Genomic DNA, 9,477 nt, shown 5'->3' with positions numbered 1-9,477 from the left:
GCGCCACGTGGCGGCTCCGGAGTGGGCGCGGGCGGCGGCGCTGGACGTGTCCGGCGCGGGGTGGACATGTCCGGCGGCAGGAGGAGGAAGAGGCTAGGGTTTCGACCCGGAATTTCGGAGGGGGAGGCATTTATCTAACATATAAAGGCTCCTACACTACCCGCCATTCTAGCGCCCCCGCGTGCGCGATGCTCGTTCGGCCGCTGGATTCCTTCCCTGTAGCTCCCTTTTGGCTGCTGGCGTGTGGTGGGCCGTCGGTTTTTTTTTTCACGTCCATGGCTGTTTGAAGAGCGAATGACAAGTGGGGCTCGTTATGTGTGGGTCAAAAGAATGACGTGCCTTTCCTTCAATTCTGCGTAACAAAAGCAAGAAACCCTAGACGGACGAGGGGTAAAAGGAAAAAGTAAAGCAGCCGCCTTATCTCCTCGCTCACTCCCTCCTCTCTCCCACGCCGCCCCGTCCCTCTCCCTGCTCGTCCCCTCATCTCCTCTTTCCTCGATGCCGGATCCCCTGCTTGCCTCTCCGACCTAGGCTAGAGCCTCGCCGGCAGCTCCCCCAAGTCGGCGCCCGCTAGCTGCTGGTGTGGAGCCGAGCTTCTCTGACGGCGACGGCGACGGCGACAAGCTTGTCCAGGTCGTCATGGCCGGCGACGACGAACGGGAGGGCGGAGGTGTTTCCATGGCCACCTTTGCCGAGAGCTCGCACATCTTCAACCCTCAGCCATGTATGTGCCTTCTTCTTTGCATTTCCTTGTTCTAATTCTTGGCAGTAATCCTAATTGATTTGATGTTTAGGTTAGTTTTGGGGTGGATATTTTTTGGATCCGCTGCTGCCGTGCGCCGTGCGTCTGGATCAGGCGCAGGTCGCCGCCATAGGAGAGCAGGGTGGCGTGGTCTTTGTGGTGGGCATGGAGCAAGGGAGGATGAGGCGCTGGTATGAGGAAAGGAGCAGGAAGGTCGGAGTTCCAGGCGGTGCTGGCCGTCGTCACATGTCCCCAGTCTAGGTTGTCCATCTGCATCCGAGTCATCTTCCTCCCCAGTTTTTACTTCTTGATTTATTGTTTTTCTGAACATATGTGTGCAGATCTAAGAAAAAAGAGAAGGGGATGAATCTGGAGGAAGAGCTTGGTGAAGAACAAGGTGATCTCTCTCTCTCTCCATCTCTTTGAATTTAAGTCCACTTTCATCTTTGATTGCTTCTATTTCTCGTGGGATATTCAGGAGTTGAGAACACATATTTTGTAGGTGTTCGTAATGGCAACGGTGGTAATCAACGATGAGAAAAAAGGACCGAGATTGTATTTGTACTAGGTATGTTCCTCATCTCTCTCAGTCCTTGTTCCAATCCCCACCTTGATGTAACTGTTTCTTCACAACTATTGGATGTGTCTTAGGAGATGAATGCCATGGATTGTTTAGATTCTTGTTGAGCTAACCACTACTTAAACTATTTGTCCCCTTGTTAAAGCTAATCATAGTAATAGTTGGTGATCGTCTGGCTGCTGTGTATAGTGGCAACCAAATTCATGATGATGAATTGAATCAAACCGGTAGTAAAGTTAGTGTTAAATCACACATGTGTATAGTCAAGTTCAGTACACTCAAGCAGTTTTGTCAGATTGTAGATTCAGTATGACAAGAAAATTACTTGAAAGAAATGGGTACAGCCACTGTGATAAATATCAGTAGTATGCATTGTATATGTATGCTCAGTCATGTTCAACTCTGAGTATTTTCCCCCTATGTGTTACAGCAGGTGATGCCTTAATTTAGTTCATGGCATTATGGCGGGACGCATGTGGTAAATGGTTACAATGGTGGCTCATGGAGTTAAAATTTTGTGTTCTGTACAGATTTGAGATGATAGAAATTCAAAATAGGTAACCAATAAGCCATGTTTTTGTTTGGTGTTGCAGTTGTCATGTGTCACAAGTTATATATGTGTGTTCATAATTATAACTGCACTTTGTCTCTCTCTTTGCAAGTGTGATATATGCATGTTCATAATTATATTTTAGTCCTAATTTTCAGATCATGACCACGGCTTGCGGAATTTCAAAATCTAATATCTCTAATTTCCGCATCAAGCTAAGTGGTCCCGTTGTTTAGCATGTAGGCACTTTCTATTTGTTGCTTCAATGTAATGTTTAAGGTTGTTGCTTTAACAATGTTTGATCTAGATTATCAGTAAAACACACTCACAATTAGGTGTTCTTCCTTGGTTAGCTGCTTGCATTTCTTATGTTTGATTGGTTCAAGCCAGTATGACTCTTTTTCTTTGCCTTTCACAGGGGTCCTTTGCTACTGTTGGTTGTGTCCTTGCTTCTTGGAGAGGAGGGAGGGCAAATGACTTTGATGCCAGAAATAGGGGAGGTAATGAAAATACTATGCTCTATTATGCTACAGCTGCTTAGCCATTGGATCTGGTCTCCTTGAGCAAATGTTTATTCGTTTACTCATTTATGCTCTTCTTGGTGTATGTGAAGTGATACAATTGTATTCCATTGGTTTCAACTTACTTTTCCTGAACTAATTCTGTAATGAGTACACATTGGCCTCTCCAGAGGCCCTTCATAATCATATTCAAGTTATACCACTGGATAAATACTGATAAGATAACCTGATCCTAATGAGTTGGCTACAAATTCTAAATATTATTAGTTTGAGATAGAACCTAAGCAACAAAAATTGTTTGCTTTGGCTGAAGATATACGGTTTTCTTTCTCAAAGGGTATGCATGAGAGTTTGATAAGATTTGATTGCTTAGGTTTTGTTTCAATCCCATTCACTGGTCTGATGTTGTTTTTAGGATTTTGATAGTACCGAATTTCCTTTCTTTAGGAACATAAGGTCAAGTATCCATGTTGTTTGGTACCTTATAGAAGATGCATTACGCAATGGTCTCAGCAACTGCGGCGAGATTTCACAGTCACGATTTTTCCATATTGGTATGGATTCTAAAACCTTATAGGAAAATGCCATCTTTCACAAAATGAAACTATGCCTACAGAGCTGCTAAGGGATGCCCTGTAGTGGACTGGCTGAGACTGTCGAGCATCAGGTTGCAAATCTCCAGAGGTATTATATCCCTTCTTTCACTCTTGCGATCTATGTGTGACTGTATCTGCAAGCTTAGATTCAATGATTGGTTGTTGTCGCATTTGCATGGTGTCCGTCTGATTCAGAGGTTGCGATATAGTTTGTCAACCAATGGGATGGTATAGACTTGACCTTCTCGTTATGGTGTTCATTTCCATGTGCAGAAATAGATTGAATCATGCTTTGTTATAGATTCCGTAGGTCTGGTCTGTACCAAGAAATACCTGCAAATTTTAATGTTGCTATGTGCATATAAGCTTCAGTCATTTGCTGGGACATTTATTTTTTGGGACATTTATTTCGATGCTTCCTATACTACACTCTTGATTCTTTCTGTTCATGTCCTCGATATTTTATTCCCTATTGTTTCTTTCCAACAAGTACAAGGGGCTCATTGGTAGCCTGGCCTGCTTTTGGCATATCAATGAGGACATCCCTGACGTAAATTCGTTTCGTGACAGGTAATTCCACACATCACTATTTAGTGTGCCTGCTACTGTTTGCTTGGCTTGTTAATCGTCTTCATGCCTTCTGCGAAAATATTTCTTACTTTTGTAGTGGGTGATTGAGAAAGGAGCCCAAGCAGAAGGCAGAACACAGATGGAGCAGTTGACTTGTTCTTGTTCATTTCCCTTTCCGCAACGAATAGAATCCAATTAATTAATTTGGGTGTATGCTGATTGAGATAGTTAATCAATTGGGTATGTAGACCATGGTGTTGGTAGGTAAGTCTAAACTCCTCTGCATTTGCCTTTTTTCTACCTGATGAATATTCAGACTACTGATGTTGCATACGGAGGCTTACAGCATGGGGTGGCCACATCCAGCGAGGGTGGCGTTCTGTGGATTTGGCGCCCCCCATCCCAGCAGCACGTGGGAGCCGGTGTCTTCGGGAAGAGCTGGGTCTCCTTGCCGGCGACCTCACCATCTTGCCAGCAACTTCAGCTTCACCAGCCCATCTACAGGTATGGTAGCTCCTCCACCCCCTCTCTTCTTTGATAGTGATTACTTTGTTGTTGTTGCAGAAATAACCAAAACATGTTTGAGATTTCAATAAAAAGGATTTTATTTTACTGGCCAGTTCTAGAGAGAGAGAGAGAGAGAGAGAGAGAGAGAGAGAGAGAAAGAGATGTATGAGAAACCAAAAAAAAGAGGAGGACATGTACATTTTTCTTGAGTCCTCACTGTAACTATTACATTTTCAGATATTTCATCCCTTTCCGTGTGTGCATAATTGACCAGCCAACATGGTGACCTATCCCCAACTGAATTAACTTTACCCTCATATCAAACAAAAATGACTTCAATTGCAACTGAACTTATTCATATAATTGTAATCACTAATTGTTAATTCTCATTAACCTCTAATTAAGTATTCAAAATATCACATTACCATTGATACCATGTTTTGTATTTTCTTCTTCTATTATGAACTGCACAAGGAACACTCCACAACTGAACTTACTTAAGCAGGCTCATAGATGATATCTTGTCTGCGCAGTGGATTACCTAGAATACTGGACTTTCCATCAGCTTATTCATGACTGCACTTACTTTTTGTCAGCCTATGTGCTCAAAATAATGAGAGGATGAATGGTTTAGTTGGACACTGACCTGCTTCTTCCTGGTGATATCCATTGTAATTTTTGTTGGCGATATAATGTGCTTGACAAGCTGCCGAGATAATTCATATGCCTCTCAGTCATGTTTCTTATATTTTGTATACTTTCATTTACTAACTCAATCTAACTCACACAGTATAACTTTATTGTAGTTGCTTGAGCTGAAGCATTGAGATGGTGAAACATTAACTATTGCTGATTCTAAACTTGGAAATGCTATAAAAGAGAAGTTGGTCAGTTAGGTTCCTTAGTTGCGCTGTTCCTGTAGAATTACCAGTTCCGCTTACAGGTTTTATGTGCTTTTGCAGAAAATTGGCTGCGTTCACAATAGTGATGTGATGGAGCTAATGAGAGGGCTCATAAATCAGCTTAGTGAGCTTATATCTTGGTTGGGCACACAGGACCTTGGTCCGAGGAGCTTGGGACTTTCCCACAACTTGTCTAGATACAAGCTGAAATTCAGTCCTAAAAAGGTGAGTCAATACTGTGATTAGTTCACTTGGCTGAACCATGTTAGTACAGAGCTAAATATCCATAGAAAACATGCAAAGTTTCTGATAGATCTTATTCAGATGTTGTAAACGACGTCAACTAGATGCTTTTTGTCGATATTGCATTATTACCAAATAAAACAAATAAAATAATGTGGCTTTGTGGTTTGAGACTGATACTGATACTTCATATTAGTTGCTAAAAATATGTGCTTCAGTATTTGACTACTTGTGCGAGGGTGCACATGTAAGCCGTGATGGGTTTCTAGAGTAGGTTATGTCTCCATTATGAAATTTTCCATACCATGCAATAACCTGCTAAAATGGATATTCTCAAATAGTACTAAGAAAATAGTATTGTTTCTATTTATTTTAATATGAGCGCCTCTATTTAGAGGATTCTATGTCTAATTATTCAAAGTTCTAATATATGAAGATATATGCTCATCTTTATTTTGTTTGATGCATTTCTCATTGAGAAACTGGAATATGAAACTATTATTATCTATCAGGTGAGGAATTCATGGGCTTGTAACATGGAAAAATAATTGTAAGTGTAGTTTCAGGTAAGAACATGCCGAATATAACAGCCGAAGAAGGAAGGGACATGAGGCTGTAATGTCTTTTTTATTCCCATTCCTTTCAGGAAGTCACAGCTAGGAGTGGTGGGTGGACATATAATTGTCTGTTAGCCCTTTTATGTGTTTCTGAATGAAGTGGGAACTAATGCTAGATTCTTTTCCTGATACATAATTGATATGTACACTTACCACACTATCGTGATCACAAATGTTTACAACTGTCTGAATCGTGTGATTGCAAAGTAGAACCCACATGATTGATACTGATGATGTAATGTGTTATCTGCAGTATATCTCAATTTTGAATGTGACATGTACTGTATGTATATGCAAAAATTGAGCTTTTTGTCAACCTCTATGTTGCCTGAGTTTCCAACTTTTTTGCTTGCTCCGATCCTTCATTGTGCTTGTTAGCAATACTACACTTTGTTATTTTCACAAGGAGTGTAGTTCCATGAAACGTGAAATTTTATTATGTTAGGTGTACATTTTACCTATGGCACTAACCTCTTTTATTTGTCTATGTAATGACCATATGCATAAATAGTCGAAAATGGTGTTTGAATACTTCATTTTTAGTTGATTCTTACTATGCACCTGAATGGTTTCTAAAATTTGAAATTATTAAAGAAACACAATTTGTTTCAAAACACATTGGATTTGAATTTGGACCTTGCGCCACTTGGCTCTAGCTATGTTACATGAATAAGATAACAAAATATGCATGCTCAAGTATACATTTTCAAAGATCCTTCATTTTTCATCTTAAGGGGTTTGAAGTAGTACCCTAAGTGGTTGCTATAACCTACTTCTACTAATGAAGTCAAATTATTTCAAAACACTTCGGGTTTGACATGGTCTTTGGGCTTGCTCAAACATGAAGTTATTGAAAAAATGAGATTTCCTTGATATATGGTTCTACAAGTGTGTCATATGGACCAATGAAAGCAAAGATATTCCGGAGATAATAACTATATGGGCTATTCCAAATGGTCTGAGAGTGGAACCAACACCTTTTATAGGCCTTCAAGTACCTGTGTGGAAGTCTACCATGCAAGCATTATCCGACAACTGGCACTCTGCTTTTTCGTACATATCCTCTGAAGACCATGATCAGACTAAGAAGATGCCTAAATATGCTGTGAGGCTGCCTATATATAAGTGTATTTTTGTAAATTGATATCAGTCATTCTACTATCTATAAACCAATTTAAGTCATTCTACTATCTGCAATACAATCCCCATTACATTATCTTTTCATCTACATTTCTTACTTATTCTTCACTAACATTGCTTCTAATTGGCTTCTTGCGCCATTGGCGCAACCGGGTCATCTAGTATAGGTAGAGGGAGCTAGGAGAGTCCAAATGAGGAGCGGTTTTCGGCCACGCGATCGTGATCGAACGACCGAGAGCATGGATGGGAGGTTGCTGGGTTTTGGGCCACTTTGGAGAGGTGTTGTGCTGCGAAGAGAAGGAGGCTTTACGGTTACCCGATTAACCGTTGGAGTACCAAACGACCTCCAAATGGCACGAAACTTGACAGGCGGTCTACCGGTGGTATACCAAGGCCACTTGGCAAGCCTCGGGCCATTCTGAGAAAGTCTAACACCCACTCACAACAAGAGACAAAAGGGGAACAACAGAGGGCATAGGAGCGCCGGATTGCAAAACGGACAACGGGGAAAAGGCTCGGATGCATGAGACGAACACGTATGCAAAATGAAATGCACACGATGACATGATAAAATGCAACACGCAAGCAAATTACATAGCAACAGCGGCGAATAACTGGAGGACACCTGACGCATCGGATCCGGGGCGTTACAACACTCCTCCACTAACAAGAGATCCCGTCCCGAGATCTTAGGACCGAGACGGAAGGGAAAAAGGAAGAGGTGAAATAAGAACTCAAGAGAAAAAGCAAAGAATCGAGAGCACTCGAGAAGAAAGGAGGAACGACGAGAATCAAATGCTCATGGAAACACGATAGACTCTGAAAGCACTCCGGTTAGAACGAGATGAGAAACGAATAAGACTAAAAGGATTTAGGCAGCACTCCGGTTGAACAAGGAAAGAATAGAACATGAGCTTGAGAGGATGGAATGATACTTGATGAAGACATGACACAAAACTTCGGAAAGAACTGAAAGAGAAATTGAATGAAAAGAATTTAGAAGGATGGATTGAATGGAGTTGAATATCTGAGAAGAATGAAGAAATGCAAAACTCCAATTCAAAAGAATACGGAGAATTAATTGCACTTCGAGACGCGAGAAGAAAAGATACTTGAACTCCACCGACAAGAATCTTGATGAACACTTGAAGAATGAACTAAATCATGAAGAACCACCGTGAAGAACTCCGGTGACAAAAAGATGATGAGATAGAATGAACGAAGAAAGAATAAGATGAGCCTTCCGATGATTTAGATGGAGGTTCCGACGAAATGACCGAGGAAATTTGAACTCCGGAAAAGAAAAGATGAAAAACTCTTGGAACTAGAATTTATTCATCATGAACAAACTCCGAAGAAAAGGATTAATCACTTGGATGAAATAAGAATAAGATTTATTGTATGCCTATCCTTCATCAAATTAAATTGATGACTAGCAATGGATTTCGCCTACTACTTATTCTTCTTGAAAAGGATTGAGAAGTGACATGTCGCAAACTTGAGAAGGTCTTCATGAACCACCCGTAGGATTGGAAACAACGAATGAATTGATACGATAACAAAGGAAAAAGAATCTGAATGAACCACCGTTAGAATTCGGAAATGACTGATGAGAGAGACTTAATCACCGGGAAGAATTAGAAGAACAAATATGCTCGAGGCGATTTAGATGCACAAGAACGAAGAGATGACGATCTGATTAAAAAAACACTTGAACGAAGCACCGGAATAATTAGAGAACGGTAACTGGAATGATGGCCTCCAGTGAAAAGAAATGGAAAAACAACTCCTGAAAAACTCCGGATGGGTGAGAAAAGAATAACTGACAAATGTAATAATTCGAGAGGATGATATGAAGCTAGAACCACGAAACTTCGAGAGAACGGACAAGACTTAGAAGGAACTCTTCTTCGATCTTCACTGACGACGGGAAACACACCACCAAAATTACTGAGATACTCCGGGAGAATGAAAAGCGAAGAGGTTGAGCCAAGAATGAAAATGATTTGAAATCGATCTTGGAAAAGCATCTGACTGATGAAATACATACTTACGTCAAACTTCGGAAAAGGATTTGAGAATAGCTCCGGGAAATTAGAAGAGTCAGGTAAGATCCTGGGAAAAGACTTGTGGGTTAGGGCCCACTGAAGAGAAAACACCGTTGGAAAGGATTGTTGAAGAGATAGATGATGCACCGGAACGGTTGAACTATTTGAATGAGGTGACAACCTCGAATTAATTGGAACATAGACGAATCTCTTGAGATGTCTTGAGCTCCGGAATGATAAACTGGCGAGAGGCAAATGAGCAAGGAGAACACTTCGAGGAAAAGAATATGATCAACCCGAAAAACTTGAATTGAGTCCACCGAAAAAGAAAAGAGATGAAGAATGTCCACCGAGACGAGAATTCACCGGTTCAAATGATTTACGAAAGACTGAAGAGGTTCTGCACGAATGGAATTGATGCTCGAAACAGACTCAGGTTCCGGGAAGAAGAGGGTGGGAGG

General features: G+C 41.1%; 2 long non-coding RNA genes across 2 annotated transcripts; both read left to right on the top strand.

The window, feature by feature from the left end:
• The first annotated feature begins 820 nt into the window (after positions 1 to 820).
• LOC119349490 lies at positions 821 to 1,521 on the top strand. The gene is made up of 3 exons (XR_005169440.1): positions 821 to 1,003; positions 1,084 to 1,139; positions 1,245 to 1,521. It is a non-coding gene; the product is annotated as an uncharacterized LOC119349490 (long non-coding RNA).
• A 2,003-nt stretch (positions 1,522 to 3,524) lies between these two features.
• On the top strand, positions 3,525 to 3,960 carry LOC119349491. Its single transcript, XR_005169441.1, has 3 exons — positions 3,525 to 3,559; positions 3,657 to 3,823; positions 3,906 to 3,960. It is a non-coding gene; the product is annotated as an uncharacterized LOC119349491 (long non-coding RNA).
• Positions 3,961 to 9,477: the final 5,517 nt, after the last annotated feature.

Source organism: Triticum dicoccoides, chromosome 1B, assembly GCF_002162155.2.
Source record: "Triticum dicoccoides isolate Atlit2015 ecotype Zavitan chromosome 1B, WEW_v2.0, whole genome shotgun sequence".
Classification (NCBI taxonomy): Eukaryota; Viridiplantae; Streptophyta; class Magnoliopsida; order Poales; family Poaceae; genus Triticum; species Triticum dicoccoides.
This window is presented reverse-complemented; position numbering and strand designations above follow the sequence as displayed.